General features: G+C 27.7%; 1 protein-coding gene and 1 long non-coding RNA gene across 12 annotated transcripts in view; one reads left to right on the plus strand and one right to left on the minus strand.

Annotated features, from left to right (window-relative positions):
• The window catches only part of LOC122713346 (protein scalloped), a 179,095-nt gene that overhangs the window by 45,669 nt on the left and 109,939 nt on the right, over positions 1 to 23,487 (plus strand). The window contains exon 2 of one of the 11 annotated variants that reach the window (XM_043933744.1): positions 20,855 to 20,961. The exons of the other annotated variants lie outside the window; for them this stretch is intronic. The gene's annotated coding sequence lies outside the window, so the exon portion shown is untranslated. The remainder of the gene's footprint in view (positions 1 to 20,854; positions 20,962 to 23,487) is intronic. 11 annotated transcript variants of the gene reach the window in all.
• LOC122713847 lies at positions 19,535 to 20,848 on the minus strand. The gene is made up of 3 exons (XR_006346534.1): positions 20,535 to 20,848; positions 20,056 to 20,275; positions 19,535 to 19,936 (listed from the first exon to the last, which is right to left on the minus strand). It is a non-coding gene; the product is annotated as an uncharacterized LOC122713847 (long non-coding RNA).

The raw sequence follows: 23,487 nt of genomic DNA on the forward strand, positions 1-23,487 counted from the left end.
GATATTTTCAAATTTAAAGCTTGATTGACACTCTTTCAAAAGAGGCTCATCTGACCAATTAAAAAGTTAAAAAGATAAATAAATAAATTGTCAAGCTAAATTTAATTTCACGACTATAATATTTATAAATTACACATTGCATTAAATATCAAAAAGAAAGTGAGAAGTAATACTAAAAAAAAAAAAAATCTTGCAATAAAAAGCTATATAAATTACAAAGGTTTTAATGGTAAAAGGTTTTTCGAAATTAATAAAAAAAAAAAAAAAAAATTCAAAAAAATTACAAAGATAAATTACAAAATACATTTTAAATGCAATTTCTACAAAGAATAATTTACTTGTCAACGCATAAATTAAATCGTATAAAACCATAACGGTTCAATATATTTTCACGCTTGATTAATTTCCGCTCGAAAAAAAGGAAAAAGAAAGAATAAAAAGATAATAATAATTATTATTATTATTATTATACTTTTACCAGTGTCGGTGTCATTAACGGATGAATTGTGACGGTGTGTAAAAATCCTGTAAAATGTTACTATGCATCACTTGGAAGGGGGTTAGAGCGTGTTCCATAGCCGCCCACGCAATCCGTCGACATGATTTATGACGATTCGAGAAGATTGTGCAAGACGCCATGCCACGGAAATCCTGGAAGATCGAAGAGATAATTTTTAAGCTCAAAAGATGATGCATGATATCCTGAATGAGAAATTGAATAGTGTCGTGGTGGAGAGTGTATCCGCGTGTGGTGAACTTATCCCTACTTTGTAAAAGTCGTGCCACGCGTTGCGTTCCCTTTTGCGGGAACGTTGACGAGAATTGATCGATGTTTGAGGTTAGAGAAGGCTTCGAGGTTGATCTCGATTGTTGATTGAGAAAATGGCGGAGCGTGGATCGCTACGTTACTAATAATGAGTATTTTACAGTCAAATTTCGAGACTTCGAGACTTAAAGCTAAATATAAGATATTTAATAATATAATAAAATAATAATAATCTAATAAAAAAAGTAATAATCTAATCTAATAAGGAAACAATAACTTAACTTGATTAAATTATAAGAACATAACCTAAACTTAATCATATGATAAACATAAACTCAAAATTTATAATACATAACATTCCAAATATCATGTCAATTTTAATTTTCATTTACAACTTAATAATAAAATTGATTTGAAATCTATATCTCTTTTTATATAATCTCATTCCCAATCAAGACATAAATAAAGTTATCACGATTCGTTATATATCTTATTTGAGTTTAACATAAGTTAAATTTAACCTAATCTAACCTAAGTTGATCTGATATATTATATAATAAACATAAATTCAAAATTTATATAATATAAAATTCTAAATATTATAATATTATTATTAAATATTCAATTATTTATAATATTATTTATATATTATATCAAATTTTCATTTGCAATTTAATAATAAAATTCGATCTGAAATCGATATCTTTTTCTATATAATCCCGTTTCAATAGAAATGCCAAATAAAATTACCACGAATCGTTACATCTTATTTCAATTTCAAATGGCTATTACGGACCTAGTTATTACCACCAAGATGCCGTCTGACTTCGAATAATTATTACGAACATAATACCGCGACGAAGAATCCGGAGAACCGTTTCAAACATTTTTCATTCCTTCCTGGAAGCTATGCTATTCGATAATATCTACTTTGTTTGAATTTTAAAAGAAAACATGATAAGGATTTATAAAAATGATAAAAAAAAAAAAAGAAAAAAAGATCATGTACGTGGTAAAAGCAAAAGAAAATCCATGACAGGAACATTGTTGGTGGGATTTTATAGAATCCATGATGGTGAATCATCCGATAGAAACCGGTCTTCGGATGACGAATGTTCATCATCGACTGGCGATACTAGCGTTAATTGCCTCGATCTTCCACCGAGATCGATTAACCTAAGAACGTTAATACGTTGCACATGTTTCACCATGATATTTTGTGTTCGATGGAATTGAACGTCGAGATTGGATCTGGAAGATATAACTGTTAGTTTTCTTATTAATTAGATATTGAAAGATTATTCAGTTAAAGAGAACGATATTTAATTATTAAGAAAATTGAACGAAAAATTTCTCTAAAAATTTCATATTCATAAATTATAAACAATTTTTAAAATTATTTTATTAACCATGAAATAATTAAATTAATATAAAATAATAAATACCTGCTTGGTAAAATTTTCATAAACTTATTGAACGCTCGTATAAAAATCAAATTACCCGCGCTTACATGTTCCAGTGTCCGCCATTTTGTATACATTACGACGAAAAAAATTAATAATAAGAAAAATTCTCAAAATCATCTTGGATGCATTGATAAATCTTTCAACAGATAGAATTTCTTGTGGAATAGCGCCGAGAGAGTTTCTACGTTCTTTCGATGGTACCAGTAACCTTTTGAAATATAAATTAACCGCGATAAGACGCCTTTGTCGGCTCACTTTGCGTGCCGCTGTTGCGATCACCGTTTTCCATCGTTGCCACAGCTAGTACCGTCGGCGATGCGTGTAGTACACATGTGTGGTATACAACGGTCGTGAAATTCTCGTTCGCGGCGAATTTCTAATTTAAAGGTTGTAATCGCAATCACACATTGGCCAAAAGTGATTATTATGTAATATAGTCTATGTGGGAAAATGATTTTTTATTTGATGATATGCTGAAAGTGTAAAGAAGAGTTAAGAAGATTTATTAATGGAATAATTCTTTAGAAGAAATTAGATTATTTATTCAAGAGAAGTTTTATTTTTTATTTAATTTCATTTATTTTTTCTGAGATTGTATTTTCCTTTGAAAATTTAAATATCAAATATTGGATTTCTCGAACTGAATTTTTTTTAAATTTTTTTATAATTAACAATTTAGAATAGAAAATATTGAATTTGATTCCAAAAAATTTTTTTTAAATAATAGATAATTTATTTTATAATTTTAATTTTAAACTTGTTCATCGTATTTAAATTATATATTTTTTATATAATTACTTATTTTAAATACTGTCGATAATAAAATAATTCGCCGAAGAGAGAATATATTTATCAAAGTATTCGATTGGCGTCATAAAATATAGTGTTTTTAATTCCCAAAGAAGATTAATGACGTGTTCGATGATTGATTCGCTAATACCGCAGATATATCGGTATTAAAAGTAATATTATCTACGATAAATATAGTTCGTTATACTTTTAATATTGACGTAACGTTATCTAAACTGTTTTATGTGTAACATACTAAATCTATCGTATAAGTTAAAATTGTCAATCAGGTGATGAAATATTCTTTAAAACAAAAATTATTTGATCAATGAATTTGTCACACTCTATCGTAAAAAATTTATCAATATTTTTTGCTAAATTATACCAATATTTAAATTTTGAAAAGAAATCTATCAATTAACTAAAATGGATTATCATGATAAAAAAAAATAGCAATTTATAAAATTTTGTTTTTGTATAACTCTTCAGCGTAATTCCATTACACTTCTATTCCGTTTCTTATTTCGAATTTTCGGTTCTATAATAAGCAAGGACGCATTTATCAAACTGACAGAATTGTAGGTGGTAGCTATTTTGGATGTTATGTTTTAGGGAGAAAGACTTAGTTGACAATTTAAAATAACATAACTGGTTGAACTAATCGTTTAACAAATAACATATCGCTTCGAATCTTTTATCATCTAACACATGAGAAATATAAGATTGAAATATCGAATTTGTAAACTCAAATATACTATTAATCAAACATTCTTTTTTTACATATAACCAACAATTTTTTTGTATGATTTTGATTATATATACAATATTCAAAATAAACAAGATGTTTGAATATTAAGTAAATAAAAAATTAATTTAATTAATATATTTAAATTGCCTAAAATAGAGTAGATTCTTATTCGAAATGAAAATATATATTTAAAACAATATACATACCTTTAGATAAAAGTATCTGAACTAATTATAACAAATACCAAATGCAAAAACGATCTTATTGTAATCGATTATGTAATCAATTGAATGAAACATCATTTCAATAGCACTTAATCCTGTCCCAAACAATCATTATCAAATATCCAACAAATCATTACCCTTTCCATAACCTGAAATCCACAATATCCGTCGAAACATGGTTGTCACGTTGATAGGCTCAGGATCGCGGTGCGCACCGCATCCGTCTCGATGAAACAATAATTTCAGTATCGTTTCTAATATTAATTTACGTAACTAGGCAGAAAATAGCTGCGACAGTTGATTTGCTCGTGTTTCGTCAGCTTTGCAGGTTGCGGTCACTGCGGAGAGAGCGATGTTCGAGACTGAATTATTATGGCGGTATACACACACCTGGGTTATAGAATCCATGTTCATTATGTATATATGATATATGTTTATATACGATTCTACACATGTATGCGCACATTTGTATGCGTAACTACGTTTTATATGTAGAACCGAACCGTCGGGAGTCGACCAATCGCCGCTGCCGAACGATAAACCTGGAATTGATCCACGTATTTGTAAACCTGCCCCAAAGTACAGCTCGTCTCGTTTCGACGTTGCCTCCCATAAAACCGCGACTTCGTTTTATGACTGATTTCGGGATCTAATATATTGATTTGCAACATAACATTGTGTAAAACAGTGAATTGCAATTTTGTGATATTTTTTCCAATTTGTTTTATCTCTTCATATCTTGGATTTAATTATAATTAGAGATCAATATGCATTTATATTTAACACCGAAAGATGAGATCTTTACATCAGAAATGTAAAAGTGAAAAGTTTATTATTTGTTATTGTTCCAATATATAAAGAATCTTAATATGTTAAAATTTCAAGAAAAATAGAGTTGATAATAATTCAAAGGATATTTTTCATATTAAAATGAAATTATACTAAAAAATTCAAATAAAAATCTTCACATACTTTTTTGAATGTTCTATGCCATAGCAGCAAGAAATATTCATACTCATTTGCACATATTTATACATTTTCGTGGGAAAAGGTATCCCAAAATATATTTTCATTTTAAAGAGGATCCTTTATGGCTATCAGCACTTCAGATGGTCCTCACGTAAGAAGCTGCCTCGAATCGAATCGTTCATGTGAGTATCACGTCATCGTTGTTTCCTAACCTCCCTCAACGAAGTTCTTCGCCTAACCATGTCCCAACATGTTCGTAAGCCGACCGTCAGATCTCTTTTCTTGATCCTTAATAGACAAGGTGGCTATTATATCTCCAGGTGCGTGTAGAGAAGAGATGTCGACTCTTAGCTATGGTAATAAATCCTGCGGGACATCCTCAGGTAGACGATAGCCTGGGATCGTCTTACTACGAGTTATAAGGTTCTTTTCGATCCAGTGATGCAAGATTGTTAGGTTAGGTTATATCCCTTTGAGAAAGATTTGTGACAAATTTTAGATTAATAAACAAAATTTTAGATTAGATTCTTTATTTTAAATATTTTCAAAATTTTGCTCTTTCAAAAATTCGGAAAAAATTTAGAACTACTTATACATATTTATTGCAAATGTTAAAGAAAAATGATTCGTTATTTTCTTGAATGAGAATTCGATTTTTGTGACAAGTTGTTTCATGCGAAACTGGGGAACTTGTGATATTTGGGTCATCGATTTAGCTCAAATTTTACGCGTAGTTGGTTGGAACATCCTAGCTATAATAATCTATTGTATTAAATGCATGGATTGCATTATATCGAATATCGTACAATATTCGGATTATTATTCGAATATTGAACGTCTTGGATTCTAGCTTACCGCAATATATAAATACGTAGCATAATACTTATCTTTCTACATATAATTACGCATCTTTCTATTATATCTATTTATAACTATTCTTTAATTTTGTCAATTATTTTATTGGGCTATTTTTTCAGTATTAAAAATTATTAAAAAATAAATATATATTAAATTTAAATATAAATTTATGTGCTATTTTATTAATCAAAAATAATAAACTTTTTTATTTCATCTTTTTCATACATTTATTATATATGAGAAAAACAATAATTTGTAATCATGTATGTTTTATATAAATTTATATTCAAAAAAAGATTAATGATTAAAATCTCATGATCAAAAATTAATTTAATCAATGTTAAAAAATCTATTAGCTGAGATATGTAATCGTATATTTAGTTGCACGCGATTTTGCAATCCTATTAGCCTCTTTTTATTAAATGAAACACCGATCGATTCGTGCTCGATCGATTAAGCAATCCTCAACTACCAACTGAAATATTAATGGAATACATGTATAAAACTTGTTTCTATAAAAAAATCTTCGTAACTTTTTTCCATATTTTTCACTATTAAGTAAATTAATGTGCAAGTTATTTATGTATTATTGTTAACACTATACAGTATGTTCAAATAAATTTTTTGTATATTTTATTTTAGATTGTTATTGCATAAATCTTATAAAATTTACAAATTTTCATTCCACAATATTATGGAATATTGAAAGAGAATTAACAAAATGATAACATTTCTTTTGATTTTCAAATTAAAAATCTATTTCAAATTCAAATTTTCCAATTTTATTTCAATGAAAAATTATTTGTGATACTATATATATTTTCAATTTTATCAATATTATTTTCGATCAATCAAATTCTCGATCAATAACCAAAACGTGCAATCAATTAGAAAAAAAAATCTATTTCATATTTTCAAAAATTTCCAGATTATTCAATTTCAACGAAAAATTAACAATCTTCAAAGTTTCAACGATCTTAAAGCAATATTCTCAACTCTCTTACAGATCACGCGAGCCCTCTTATTTATCGCACGACTTCGATCAATAAATTTTCGATCCACGGTAGCTGGAACGTGAATTGCTTTAAGGAAAATCTATCCAGCCGCGTTGCATCTAGTTGCATAAACATGCCCCCATACAGACACACCGTGGTGCTCCCTACCTCACGTGTTGCCTCTGAAATCCACTGACCTTCTATTGTTTTCGCCCAGACAAATCGCCATTCCCCGCGAGAAGTTTCACTTCTTGCTCTCTCGCTTCGTGGCTACCTTTTGCACCGGTTTTACTGACTCGAAGACAGAGATAGAAGAACGGCCTTTAACGTTGGTTAGAGATGGATAAAGATAGAGAAAGAGTTGGTTTGTCCAAAGGGTAAAGGAAGGAAGAGANGAGAGAGAGAGAGAGAGAGAGAGAGAGAGAGAGAGAGAGAGAGAGAGAGACAGGACAGAAAGATTTCGTGCTCATCTTGCGAAGTCGGCACGAATCCTCCACAATGTGGCCGCATCGATGCATCTTGACCTTTTTCCTGGATCCTTTCAAATGTCATTAAACCAGAGGCTGGCACGATCTCGTTGGAGAAGGCCTTGAGTGGAAACTCTGAACGTTGCTCCATCGGACTATTTGGATGGGAAGGAGATTAAAAACGAGAATAAATTAACGTTGGTGGCCACGGAACCGTTTGTTCCGTGCAACGTTTTGGGAATACCTGAGTAGATTTTGTTGAAGCATCTATATATAGGGTGTCCAGAATATTGGAATCAGAAATTATGTAATTATTTTAATCTTATAATTTGTGAATATTAGTAAAAAAAAATTTATTTGAAATCTTTGAAATTTAATTTAATTTTTTATTTTTTTAGGTGTTGCAAGGATTGAAATTTTAATTTATGTTATTGTTCTGACAAACAATTTATTAGAGAATTTTAAGAAAAAACCGATTTTGTTGAAGTATGTATGAGATTTTCAAGATATTAGAATGAGAAAATAGAATAGAAATTGTACAATTATTTTTACTTTGATTATTAGTGAAAAAAATTTACTTGAAGTTTTTCATATTATGAATACAAAATTTAATTTTTGATCTTTTTTTATCATATATCATTAATAATTAATATATTTTTAATGTTAAAATTGATCTCATGTTAGAAATTTAAATTGTCATATCTTATTTTTATCTTTGCTATCAAAACATGTAGAAAAATAATTGAAATAAATAAGCAAATATTGCAATTCCATTAATACAAATTAAATATGACTCATTATTACGAGATAGAAAACATTTTTTATCTTTATATCTGTCTGAAGTCTCGAGTGTTGCTCAAACAAGATAAATTTATTATTAGCGTTAAAAAACCTGTTACGAATATTTCCCAGACGTTTTAGCATACCTACATATTTAAGTATTATAAGTATAATGATTGGTGAACAATTATTTAAATAATTACAGTTCATCATTGAAAATTTTCATAGTAATATGAATATTCTACAATATAATAATATTAATTAATTAATAATTTCAAATTATACTATTATATTATTATATATATATATATATATATATATATATATATTATATATTAATCGTGACTATTATATTATGATTATTATAAAATTTTATTATGATTCATGAATTCATGAATTTATATCTATACCTGAAAAAATGAGTTCATGTATTAAAATAAATGAAAAACCTCATACGATATCATGAATGATATCGTTCATCTTGTGTACATGACGTATCATGAATACAAAATTAAAATAATATTTATAAATATTACTATTATATTAAATTATTCTGTTGAAATATATAAGAAATTTTATTTGAAAATTCCGCCATTTTATAACTTTTTTATTTTTAAAAAATTGAAAGGAAAAACTAAGAATAGTATTAGATTCAAAAAAATCTGAATTTTTCATTTAATTATTTATTAAATGAAAAAATTTCTATATTTTATATATTTTTAAAGGATATATTACTTTAAAAGTAGTTATAATTCGGTGTTTTTATATAATTGAAGTAAAACAATGATATGGTTAAAATTTTGTGAATTAGCTTGATTTTATAAAATTAGAAACGAATAATTTAGTCGATTAGTCATCGCATTCGTGACATTGCCTTTATTATCACGCAAGAGTTGATAATTTTAATCTCAAGTGTGAAATTCAATATTCTGCAAATAATGTTATTTCGCCGAGTTTGTATATTTGGATATAAACATTCGTTTGTAAACAACGAGTATGTAGTATGATAATTATAGCCACTTCTTTAATTAAAAAATACACGATAAAAAAATGATAAAAAAAAATAAAACGAACAATTATCAAACGAAAATTGTGTTGTAATATAATATAATAAATTATCAATGATTGAAATTATAATAAATTTTTAATCGAAGAGTATGAAAATTATTCAATAAGAAAATTATGATCAAAAATTAATATAATTAAAATAATATAATAATCGGATTATATGATCTTATAGGTAACAGATAATATCAATTTCAGAGAATATATACTGTATTTGATAGAGATTCAATTAAGAGATAGAGATAGAGATTACAATTATGCATTGGAAGAAAAAAAAATGAAAATATTCTTTTCTGTAAGAAAAATCTACTATTTATCTTACTATTTATCTACTATTTATCTTATTAATAAGTAAATTATTCAAATTTTAAAATGATAGTTGCAAAGATATGAAATAAGTAAAAATTATTAAATCAAATATCTAAAAATAATATTAAAATAAAAAAATTGGAAAAAAATCATTTGCAAAATCATCCTGATATAAATAACATATCATAATTTTATATTTCACAATTAAGAAAAAAAATTCTTGATTAGCATGAAAATAGTACAGTAAGTAATGATGATAATTAAATTCGATTTTATGCGTCTTTTTAGTTGACGTAAGTACATGTGTATATTTGTATTACGTCACGCGCATTAAAAAAAAGGCGATAAAATAAAGAATTAACATAAAGATATAGTTTGTTGGTATCATAAATGTATCTGTTCTTATACAAAAAGCATGATTCTCCAGTGAAAATTACTTCATGATATTCAAAATTAATGTAAAGATATTTTTAATGAAAAATTTTTAATGAATTATTTTTAATGAGAAATTTTTAATAAAAAATCATTTCTCTTTTAAATTAAAATTAGAAAAAAAGGATAAAAATTTCTGAAATAAATTTTTCTTAATTAATATGAGTTTATGTTACATATATATTATATAAAAAATTGAAAAAAAATTAGGTTAAGTTTCATAATAGATAAATATTCAATAAAAACTGAAAATAATTTTAAAATGAATATTATTTGAAAAATATATGTACAAATTTTCAGTCAAATATGAATATTTAATATCTTGCATGAAATTTTTAAATTTTTACAGAATTCATGATTAACTAATCAATTTTCCGTTTGTTTTATAATGATATTATCTATTGCATTAATATTTATTATCAATGAGTTTCTAATATGCAAGAAATTTCTTCTAATATAGAATCCTTATGATAATTTATATGTTTAAAAATATTTTATGAAAATATCAATTTTCAATAAAAAATAAACTTATATACTACAGAGTTATTTAAGAGTCTTCTATTCTAATCAATTTGTTATATTTTGAAAATTCCATTATTGACTATTGGATAATAATAAATCTAATATATAATTTTGATTAGGTCCATTATTCTTAATTGATGAATGATAAACTATAAAGTTAAAAATTTATCTTAATCAAAATTATTAAGTATCTAATTATTAATTAGCATTAATTAATATCTAAATTAGTTCTACCATTGCTTATAAAAAAAATATAAATCAAATTTGATATTCAATAATTTTCTATTATCTATTTATAGAAAAAATAAATTTATTTAAAACTATTATATATTTTAGTGTATATAAATTTACTATTTAAAACTATTTTATATTTTAGTGTATATAAATTTACTATTTATTATATGTCTAAATTAAATCTTTATTTTTTCTTTTTTCAATGAATAATAGCAAACTATTAGATATCTTATAAGTTATGTTGGATATAGATTATAACCGTAGCTATTTAACAACAATTTTAAATAAAAAACAAAAATCAAAAAAGTAGATATATAAAATTTCTCGTCAATCTTCATTTTTCCTTACATTGTACATGATATGAAGCACAGTATATGACAAAGTGACAACTGACGATGCAATTGAAATCCACCTTTAGTCCCTCTATCGAAGCATCGGCGCAACGAGACAGCAGAAGAGATGGCAGCCAAACGAGACAAACCCATGGAAGTGGCGACTGCTCTCGGAAGAAAAGAAGGCGAGGAAAAGAAAGAGTGGCGGAGAGAACTCGCCATGGTACGAATCGGCTCGAGACGTGCTGCCAAGGGAAAAGGCTTATAGTCGTGGCGAACCGGTTTTCCGTATCTCCGATGACTCATCCTCCGCGGCGACGCTGCGTCAAGTGCATTTCCTGGCCTGGCGCATCCTAACCTAAACTCTTCTCTTCCCTCCACTTCGCTTTTCTGTCGTTCATTTCTTCTCGCTTCTGCTCGTGCATCCGGCTTGCGCTGTCTTTCTCCAACTTTACAAGGTGGTCTCACAGTGGTGCTCAGACTGTTTTGGAATTCGTTTATGCAGGATGCGACATAATCGCGATTGAATAAGACATTTTATGGATTTGGAGACCATTGAGATATCTTATAAATTATGTGTTGATACTTGAATAGTGTAATTTAAGTAACAATATAGTGATTATTTTTGATCCATATATATTATAGGTTATATTATGTTAGTGTTGTATAATTTTTAAATCTTTTGAATAAATTTTGTTGAAGAAAATGTATAAGGTGTATATATATTTTTATTATATTTTATTATATTATATATTTATATTATATTATATATTTTATTATATTTTTATTTTATTTTATTTTTATCTTAATTCTATCATTAGATTAAAAAATTAATATCAAGTTGCTTTTTTTTATTGATTTATAATTTTTTATAAAATATCCAATATGGATCAATATTATATTCTAATATTAATCCATATTATAATCACTTCTCGGCCACTTTATTGTTAGGATAAGCTGATATACGATTCCATCTAACAATACATCATACAAAACTTAAATCTTTTCGGGCCTTTTGATTAAAGATTTAATTGAAGATTAAAATCTTTGATTTCTAATTCTCGACCTCCGTCATTAAAAAACAAATTCCATTTATCTCATTGACATCGAAGCTCTCGGTCACGTAGCGATGTGGAAGAGAATATAAGATTTCCCATCATGGATTACGGGACATGATCATCTTTGCACTTCTATTTCTTCGTTTCACTGTTTAGAACTATGCACTTGCGTGAAATTATATGCGGAAAAGATAATTCATTCGATCGGACACAAAGATACAAAGTTCAAGTGTAACATGTATTAACTATTTGATTATTAACTATATGAAAAATGGTATAATCTAGTAAATGTAATGAGGTTCCAAATTGAAGTATCAGATCGATTGATTTAAAAATTTGAATTGTATATTGAACTTTGAATTTTTTGATGGATAATATAGCATAATTTATAATTTATAATTGTAAGTTAATTATGTTATGTAAATATTATATTATGACAATATTTATTATATTATAAATTATTATTAACAATCAATTAAAAGTTATTAGCTTTGAAAAAGAATATAGTGAAATAATCTGATAGAAAAATATTTTGAACACAATTTTAGATTTGAATTAATTAAAAAAAAATTTTAATACAGTAATAAATGATGTCAAAATGAGTTATTGATCTTTCTATGATTTTGAATTAAAAATTTTTCTGACTTTTATGTTTTTCCAATAATTTTAAAATAATATAATAACATTAGATATAACTTTTACAAACAAATCTTTATATTATAATTTTATTTAAAAATATAATTCTTCAGAATTTTTTTTCATACAAAATATAAATAAAATTTTATTACTTATTTTTTAAGAAACAAATAAATATATCATATCATATAATTTCATTTTTTCTTAATTAAATTTGTAAGACGATTATATCTCAATCTATCTCATCTTTTTTTATCTAATGTAAATTTAAATTGATTACAATTTAGTATATAAAAATTTTTATATACCAAACTTTTACAAAATTTTCTATTATTCTCTATTCTAAAAACACTCTGTATATCAAAATAAACGACTAAAAACCAAAGTCTACATTTTCATACTTTTTATAAAAAAATAGTTTCTAACATTTTATTCGAACTACATTGTATAATCTCAATTCGTTATTTTTTTAAAATTTAATTAATTCGAAAATTAATTTCAATGCCATATTTTATGATTACTACGCTTTATTTGTTTCACCAACAATATCCTGTTTCCTATTGGACCAGTTTCCACCCAGAGTTTAAACGAGTCCTCATCCAATGAAAATTGGCCCTCGTTCACTTGACAACAGTGCAATTAAAATTCGCCGGCAAATCACGAACATTAAAACAGACCTAACCTAAACAAGCTTGGTCGCGCTTGTTCGAAGTCTAATTTAATTGTCACGCTCATTCTCTTTTTTTTCTTTTCTTTTCTTTCGTGATGATAGCAATTTTTATAGCGCGAAGAAGGATGGGCGACAAATGAAAACGGTTTAAATGAGTCTTGTCATGTGACAGTAGTAATTGCTAGGAAATTACCGGTCGTAAATATTATAGCGGAGTACAGTTGCGGGAACTGCGTGAAAAGTTGATGGATTGTTTGGTACGTAAAGAGTGTCACCTGAATGGAGGCCTTGTGATTTGTAATTACAATTGGGCTAGATTTAGATAATTTTAATGTATGAAGATTGAATTGTATTGTGTACATCGAGAAAATTTTTAAATTTTCGTGAATTTAAAATTGATAGATATGTCTGATATTATTGTATGTATAAATTGTTAAAATTGAAAATGTTGAATTGAATTTCTTTTTTGATTAATTGTTAATATATAATTTCTTCGATAGAAATTTAAAAAATATTACACTTTATTAGTTATCAAATCTAACATGAATTAAGTTATAGACTTTTCATAGATTTAAATATTGAAAATAATATAGAATGATATCAAATCAAAACCAACGAATTCGTACAATTGAATAAATCTTGCCAACCAAAAAATATTGAAAAACAGAGCTTATGTACTTTTGACATTTTCCCAATCTGTCGATATTTCATGCATATCCGGAAACACTCTGTGCAACAATACAAAAGAGGCTTGAGTAATTTACCAAAATGTCAAAGCCCTGAACCTGAATCCAGGGATTTATTTTTCATGACGTGGTAAGACCGTGAATAAAAGAGAGAAAAAAAGGAGAATATAAAAAAAAGAGAAGGGAAGAAAAGGAAGAAAAGTGAAAAAGAGCAGTGAAAGGTCGCGGATCATTTGCCACGGGATGAAGGAGATGGTGGAGGAAGCTTCCTGTTGGAGAGGTTAGGTGAAACACTCTGGCAGTTTGATTTATGACCGACGTACCGAGTTATCGCTTTGCCAATAGTGGAAATCGAGGAGAAGAACGCCGTGAAACCGAGGATAAAAGAAAAAGGGTTTCAGTGATGAATCGATGAACGTTTTCCCGCCTTGTTCTTAATCAATGCCTTCTTCTTATTTCCTCGATACACGTAAACATTGTAGATTGAACTGATCGTTTTTCTTTTGAAAAGGAAATTGGTTACGTGAGAAGTATTATGTTTAGGGAATTTTTTTTAGGAATATGCAATAAATGGGGATAGTTTGTGATGAGTAATGGGTAAAAATGTGGAATTATGATTTAATATATAATCTATAGTATAAATAATTTGATGAAAGATTTAATGAAATAAAGAATTCTAAAATTCTCAAATTTTTCAAATTTGATTCTTTGGAAAATGATGCTTTTAATGTAATTTCGTTTTATTTCGACTTATAGAATCAAGAGATATAGATATTATAATAGATATAATATATGCAAAATATATGCAATAATATTATATGCAGTAATTTATATAATTTTTCAGGCATTTTCAATAATCTGACAAAAAAATGTTTTGAACAAAAACTAATCAACTTTTGATTAACTATATATCTCAATATTAAAAAAAAAAAAAAATATTTTACAAACATATAAAATTAAAATGGCATCGAGATTATTTCAATAAAGTTAGGGAGTAAAGATAGGATCGATAATGATCATGGGTCGTTTTATGCTCACATTTCTCTTTCGAAAAACAATTCAGAAACGCGATAAGAGCCAATAGTACCGAGGGGAGTGAAGCGTATTTACCATTCCAGAAACCACCCTACGCATCCGTCTTCGACCGTTGCATGGGGGAGCACGTACGTTCTGTAACCCCCCGTAAGATTCGAATTAGAATGAAATACGATGACAACGAGCGAATCGTGTTTTGCTTAATAGAATTCGGTCTTCGATGGGGCAAAACCACCCTTATGTTTGAAATTCGTCTCTCGACAAAACAATGCATCTTGGCTTTCGAGGTGAAATTGTTTCAAAATTTAAGACATTTTTTTGTAAATGATATGACAAATATAATAAACTTGATAATATATATAATAAATATATATTACTCTATCTCTTTACTAACTTTATCGATAATATTTTACTTATTTTTAGAAATATTAAAAAATGTTTCAAATAAAAATTAAATGGATTCGACGTAAAGGCATAAAATAGTATAATTTTTTTTTAATCCATCTTGAAAATCAACTTGTATTTTTTTAAATATAATATACCATATATTTTTTAATACATAATGCATCATTTATAAAAATTACTAAACTATTTAGGAGATATTTAATTATTCTTAATTGTTAAATTATTAATTTTTTTTTTAAATGATCTAATACTTTTTTCTATAAGGAATGTTATATATCATTCGAATAAATACCTTCACTTTGAAAACTTAATGCAAAATAAATACAAAACGCGATGTGCATGTGAGTAGAACAAGAAGAATTGTTTAAATATGAATGTTGTTCTGTTTAAATATGAATGTTGTTTCAACGCGGTAAATCGATAAATCCACAATGAGCACCGCCGTGTGACGACCCTGAAGCACCCCCTTAGAATCACACTTGTTGCTCGGCACCCTTGATCCGTAAAGTCACCCCTTCTCGGCCGCCCTTTTACCGAACAGAAGGTCGAGTATTAAAAGAATTTACGAAGCAATCTCCGACCTCGTTCGTGTGTACTTTCAATGACGATTCTGCTACGAAAAGAATCGAACAGTCGCCATTCTATCGATTCAACCTTGTTCCAAGGAAAACGCAAATACGAATTAATCGGATCGGTTAATTGTCGATTACTTTGACTCTCTATAATGTAAATTTTATCCAAACAATTGTTATGTATATCTGAAAATAAAAATTTATGCATAATGTGAAAAATGAAAAAATTGTCATAAAAAAAAATAGAAAAATTGTAAAACTAATTTACGTATTAAACTAATAATTAACAATAATTTATAGGGTAATTTATTAATAATAATAAAATAAATATTAAATTTTCAAAAAACGAAATTAATATTTCTTAGATGAAAATTAAAAAATAAAATATTTCAATTATATTTGAAAAATTAAAAATTCTTAAGTATTACATTATAAAAATTTGTAAATAGTTTTCCTTTATAAAAGTCATGATATACATGTACGAATACGAGGAAAAAATACGAATAAACACGTGCTTCGTGTAATCTTGCTTTCAGGTTGTGTTCGTTCTCATGTTGTATAACATTCTTTTTGGCATACTGTTCTGATGAAATGAACACGGTTGCAAGTTTTTCATCCAACATTTCTGAGTGTACATATTTGAAAGCACGCACTGGTCCGTATTAAAACAGCAGGTAATAACTTTTCATTTTCGGCGTAGAAAATGGTCGAATGAAAGTAAGTTAAATAAAATATTCGGCAATTAAATAAAATTTTAAACAATTATTTTCTTTTTTTCATATCTTAATTTGCACCTCTACTCAAGTCTTTGAAAGTTTATTATACTCTTTCTGAAAATTAAAAAAAAATTGCATAAATATTAAGAGATAATAGTATTAACAATTTGACTTAAAATTAAAAAAAAAATACATTCAAGATTCATGAATTATATTAAATATTAAAATTTAATGAAAGATAAGAGATATCCTAAGAATTTTGAGTGGAAATTTAGGTATAATAAATTCCTTATTAAAATGTAATATAATATAGATTGATAAAATTTGTAGATTATATCATATTAATATCGTCTTCTTGCAAAATAATTTAATAATAATATTAGTAAATTGACAAGTTACAAATTGTAAATTATACATTTCTTTTTTTATACTTCAAATGGAATCTAGAATTTAAAATAGATAAATATCTCATTTGTTTTACCATCAAAATTATTTTAATATTAAAAGAATCTTTTTAATTTTATTTATAAATATCTTTTTAACTTACAATTTATTATTAAAATCTCACCAAATATCACGTTATTCAATAATTCTAAAATAGATTCTTCTCATGAAACAAATTAAACTGGAAAACTAAACATATCTTTCAACTTCATAATCCATGGTATAAAACAGTTTACAGTTACAGTAATCATCACCACCTATAATCAAATAAATTTCCCATGCTTAATAACCTCACCCAAGCGGAGACCGTTAAGACACACGAACATTCCCATGAGCTATTTCAAAGATTAATTTCACTTAGAAATAATAACATATAAAAAGAATACTCAACCATACTCAATCATCAACTTGGATCTACTATCTATCGAGAATCCTCTGAATCCGTAATTACGATTATGGAAATACTATTTGTTCTACTTCTGGATAACTGAACGTCCAGTAAAGTAAAATCGAGAAAAGTGTTGATGAAAGGACATTATAGTGCGTCCACGTTATTATGGGGAAATTTGTCGGTGGTATGCGCTTATATATCCCCATAAATCGGGTAGGTGGTGAACGAGGCGCACAGTCGTTCGCAATAAACTCGTGGTCTTTCGCAATAAGGGCGGCGACCGTCCCCAACAGAGCAGAGAAGTACTATCGAGGGTGAAGGGTCGTAATCTATTCCGCCACCTTATATTACCGAGAGTGGTATGTCCTCTCAGGGCTATCGAGTCCCTCTCGTTTCTCTTCATTCCCACTCACGTCACTAGTTTGATCAATCATAGCTTTTTTCCTCCTAGTTGTCCTTTTCTTTCTTTTGTTCTTTTTTTTTCCATTTTTTCTTCTGTATCTCGTATTTTGAAAATGTTGAAAATAGGTTATAGTGGGACTGATATGACAGTCCGTCATAAGTTGTCGTTACAGCGTTAAATGATTGGTTGAAATTTTTAAATGATCTTTGAGGTTATGCTGATGTTGTGATATATAGGGAATTTTATAATTTTGGGTTTTCTAAAGATTGAGAGAAAAATTAATACTATTTGTGAATGATAAAATGTGATAGGTTGAAAATTATAAATGTGATTGAATTTATTATATCTTTCTAGTAAAGTTTAATTTAAAAATTTTCTAGTAAAGTTTAATTTAAATATTTTTGAGATTAGAAAAAGAAATTGTTAATTTCAAGATACGATAATTGAAATATCATAATATTGAGATTTTAGAAACTTAAAATTAATTTGAATTAAAGAAATTTAAAAAATCTTATAACAGATAATCTCAATCTTTCTGGCAATTTTTATTTTTATTTTTTTTATTATTCGTGATATTGTTATGCAAAAACAGTTTAAATATTCTGGTATGCAACAAATAAGATGAACTTCATATTCCACGTAGACGTTTTATCTTTTGCTTTTCCAACGCTCTAAACTAGCTACAAGGGGTCGAGGAACAGAAATGAAACTCAACGCTTTCTGTGGAATCGTCGACACCAACGGAATCAGCATTCTTCTTCTCCAGTACTCGTATCTTCGAATAGTATGCGGTTATTCAGACTCCAAAGAAGAAGACGTGATTCAAACGTCCTCTTATCGCATCTGCAGACTGTTTAAGGCTATTGTTCTTCATAATTTACAACTTCCGTGGATTTCTCGCGCGCGCGAAAGCTACGTTTACAACTTTTATCCGATTTCACGCCGGTCTCTATCGAGTAGTAATTCTTTTATTTATTTATTGGACAATGTGGACAGACGAGATCTGAAAAAATATTTCAAATATCGACTACTTATACTAGATTTAATATTACAATCGAAATTCTTTCTGACTTTTATAGTTTATTTCCATTCAGTTTTTTAAAAAAGTTTTTATGATATTTTTTATATATAATATTTTTAGATAATATTTTTAGACAAGTTAAATTAGTTTTTGTCCATTTTTTTATTTGTATATATTTTATAGATATCGTATTATTCCTATATTTTTAGATTAGCACAGTGTAATTTGTCATCTAGATATTACCTTAAATTAGTTTAATAAATTTGTTAGATTCACGTTTTTATGAATTAGGAAAATACATTAATATTTTAAAATATAATTTAATCTAAAATTTTAGAAATTTGGATTAATCGTATCTTTTAACTAGTAAGCTACTAGAAAATTTTATTTAATTATTTAATATTCTAAATTAACAAAACGAATAGATTTGATAAAATAATTTTTTAAAATAATGTTATACTTACTAATGATTATTCATTCTCCACTACACAATCATAATATTAAAATCAAATCTTATCTAAGAATCTCAATTAAAAACAATCCAGAAATTTTCACAAAATCAAATTTACATTTTCTGACATTTTACTGTCTTCTATCTATCCGTACTAATTAAGGTGTGAAAAATATCCTAGATCCAGATGACTCCCCTCGTATCCACCCACACACCTCTTCCAATGGCTCTGTTCTCTATGGTCGCCGTTTTCGCAGCGAGCGTCGAAGGAATTTTCAAATATTTCCGGGCAGACGCCCGATAAATTCTCGGAGCCGGGAAATATTTCCGATAGCCAACCGACAATCTGCTCACCTTGCGGACCTCCTACGCGAGGACAGCTCTCTCGACGAAGGATGAAACTCCTCAGACTCCTCGGTTAGATTTAAATTTCACCGTGAATGAGATAAACCGCGATACATCCTTGGCTTTTCTTGTCTGGAGTTTTTCAATCTCATGGAATATAAAAAAAAAAAAAAAAGAATAAGAAGAAAAGAAATAAAATGGGAGGAAAAAAATAAAAAATACATAATTAATACAATTGCTTAATTATAGTCAGAATTAGTACAAACCTATTTTCTTTCATTCTTATTAAAATTCTTATTAATGATGTTAAACTGTAATGTGGCACCATCTCTATGTTCTATGTTTTACTATTATGTTTATTTTTCCCATTCATAACTATATTGCCATCTTTTGTAAAATGCGTTATCGTATATATATTTTTGAAATTATTGTTATTTACCATTTTGTCATATTAATATTATTGTGATGATACTATGATAATAATTACTACAAATAAAAACAGTCACTTATTACAGTTTTGTATATATGCTTATATACATAATTAATTAATTGTATAATTAAATAATTATTGATATTGATATTTATTATAACTTTTTGACAAAATGTTTTTTTTTGTTGAATAAAGAGAAAAATTTAATCAATTGATAATTTCTTTTATAATTTTTATTTTTTTTTCTAACGAATCTATTAAAAAAGTTTGTATTTAAACAAATATAATACAATATTTAAATAATTTTTTACTTACAAATTCAAAATGATATATGTTTAATATATATGATGATGTATGTTCAAACTCTGCAAGATCTACTAAGTCAAAAAATTAAACTTGATCTTTTGATCTAGAATTTTAGCTTTTCATTTGAAGAAACTCTTATCCAGGCTTCTTCCGACTGTTTATCGTTTCTTTTTTCCCATTGGGACACAAGGTGTTAATCTTTGAATAAGAGATAGTTTTTCTGATGTTCAAGTAGAGGAAGACGTGTCTGGTCAGACACTTTAGCAGAATCTTCCTTTACGTTGAATTAAGAGTGGTCTTTAAGCCGATTTTATTTTGCTTTCTTCCAGATGGATATATCCGTTCTATTTTTGCTTTTCTTCCTTCAAAGAAAAAATCTGGTGCTATTAAATCGGAACGAACGAAGCTGCCAATTTATCCAGCCTGTAATTTTCTGGTGATTAATTTTGATTATAAATTTTTATAACGAAAATCCCAAACAAATCTTTTAGGAACATACAATATATATTTTATTAAACTAAGAATATTTATTATTTTATTAAACTATTATTATTTTATTAAACTTAGAATATTATATTGAAAAAAATACTAGTCTTTATGAAAATAATAATACTTCCTTCTTCATAAGATTTTTCAATTAATATAACTTAAAAAAAAATGTAAATTCAAAGATATATCAAACACGCATTTTCCACTTGATACATGTTTTTTTAATTTTATTTTCTGACATTTATTTCCTTTTTCTCGCTCGTCCAATGCCAGAGAATCCCTCTTGGCAACTTTACAAACGTCAGCCAAGTGGTTCCAATTGGGTGGATCAGCCTATACAAATGCGCGCTTACAAGAAGATCGAAATCCGCCTCGTTTTATGAAGTGGAAGATAAAATCTCTCGGTCAACTTCCATTGCACGATATATACCGTTATATGAGATACGATAGGCTTCTACACATATTTATCGTAGTGGCAATAATTCAACTGATTTTGCGTTTCAATCTGATTGTTGGTTTCTTTTGGGAATTAAATCTGGCATAATTCAAGATACATGTTAAATTTCATGAATATACTGCAAATTTTGCGGGAATATGACGATAATGAATATATAATTGATATTTGATAGATAGATGATGCTGGAACGAATCATTTGTATATTAGATTTTGTTTTTAATTGAAATTTTCGTGTATAATGAATATACACGTGTATAGTTCTTTTACTTTTCCTTTTTTATTTTATAATAATGAGTTATATTACAAGTATATAATGCCATTTGATAATATAGCATGAATCAATTTGTAGGTTAGGTTTCATTTTATGAAAGTTTCACCGTCCAGTATGTATTTCTTTATCTTCTTTTCTTACATTATGATATGAGTTATATTATAAGTATATTGCTATTTGATATGATAGATGGCATGAATCAATTTGGAGATTAGGTTTCATTGTACAGTGCATGTTTTTTCATCTTCTTTTCTTACATTATGATACGAATCATATTATAAGTATATATTATTTCACACGATAGATGGCATTGAATCGAATTAATTTATAGGTTAGCTTTTTTATTTGAAAGTTTTAGTACATATATTTCTTTTTTTTTTATATTATTTTTTTTATATTATACAATTTAAATTATACAATATAAATTTAGAACAATAAATAATCATACCAACTAAAAATTAGAATTAATTATAAAACATTTTATCAACGAATGAAAATATTGAAACGATTCGAACGATATAACTCACCCAATTCCTTTTTCATGGAAAACTTCACGAAACATGACGAGTAAAACCATAAATATCCAAACAAACTAATTGCAAGGGTCCTCAAATCATCAAACCGGCGTTTCACGAACAGAACTTAATGATTTCTCGGTAACGAGAGGGAATTATTCTCGAGCTCCGACGTTTCCAAGACGCACACAACACTTACCACGTACGATTTCATCGGATACATACGCGGCCCGCTCCAGAAATTCATCGGCGCGGATCCGCTTCGAGCTCGTGATTCACGGGTGAGGCAACTTCACGCACGTGTTCCTGGCACACACGTCTCTTTCGTTGGATGATGGCCAAGTTCCGAAACAGCGTGGCCCCGGCGTCTTTAACGGCGCTTCGCCTTAATTATCGGGCTTGATGCGATGTGGCTAATTTACGAGGCTTTGCTTATCCCCTGTGCTCGTGAAAACTACCAAAGGTTCATTGTCGTTCCCATGATAGTCGTCTCCATGTAAATCCACGATTTTGTTTGACTCTTAACTATACAGCCTTCATTTAACTTATCGACAACAACCTCTATATTATAAATTTGATAGATTTTTACGATCTAATTTATTTTGAAATTTGTTATTGTTTAGAGCTTCCTGTGAATTTTTTAAGAATTCTATTTTAAGGTTAAGATATTATACGGTTAGCTTTTTCAGAGATCATTTATCATTTTACATAAGAATATATTTAATAACGATAAAATAGGCATTACTAGATGACAGAGTTGAGTTATATTTTTCAATTAAGCATTTAATAACAAACTATATCATAAATTCTTACAGAAACAAGTTTAAATATACAAAATTAATCATTTCAATTAAACTCAAATCATCATGATCATACCATCTTGTTATGTCAAAAATTTCTTCATTTATTTTTCCAATTTTCAAATAGCCTATATATATATATATATATGAAGAAATATTATATATTTCTCTTTTTCTCTTTCTTCTTCTTTTTACTTACTCATCAATTTTCATCAACAATCCATCCCTTCGTTTATACAACCTTATTTCTACACGTTCCACCTACCCTCGTATTTTCTCCTCCCTTCTATTTCCCGCTCCCACATCCGGTTTCACTCCACCCATATCCAAGCGATTCCAATGTACGAGCCACATCAGAACCAGTGGAGAGACCATTTTCATCCGCGTGTGTTGTTCCATCCCTTTCCTCCCCTTCCTGGCCTACACCACC

Source organism: Apis laboriosa, unplaced genomic scaffold (genome assembly GCF_014066325.1).
Source record: "Apis laboriosa isolate Shangri-la unplaced genomic scaffold, ASM1406632v1 scaffold112_cov148, whole genome shotgun sequence".
NCBI lineage: Eukaryota > Metazoa > Arthropoda > Insecta > Hymenoptera > Apidae > Apis > Apis laboriosa.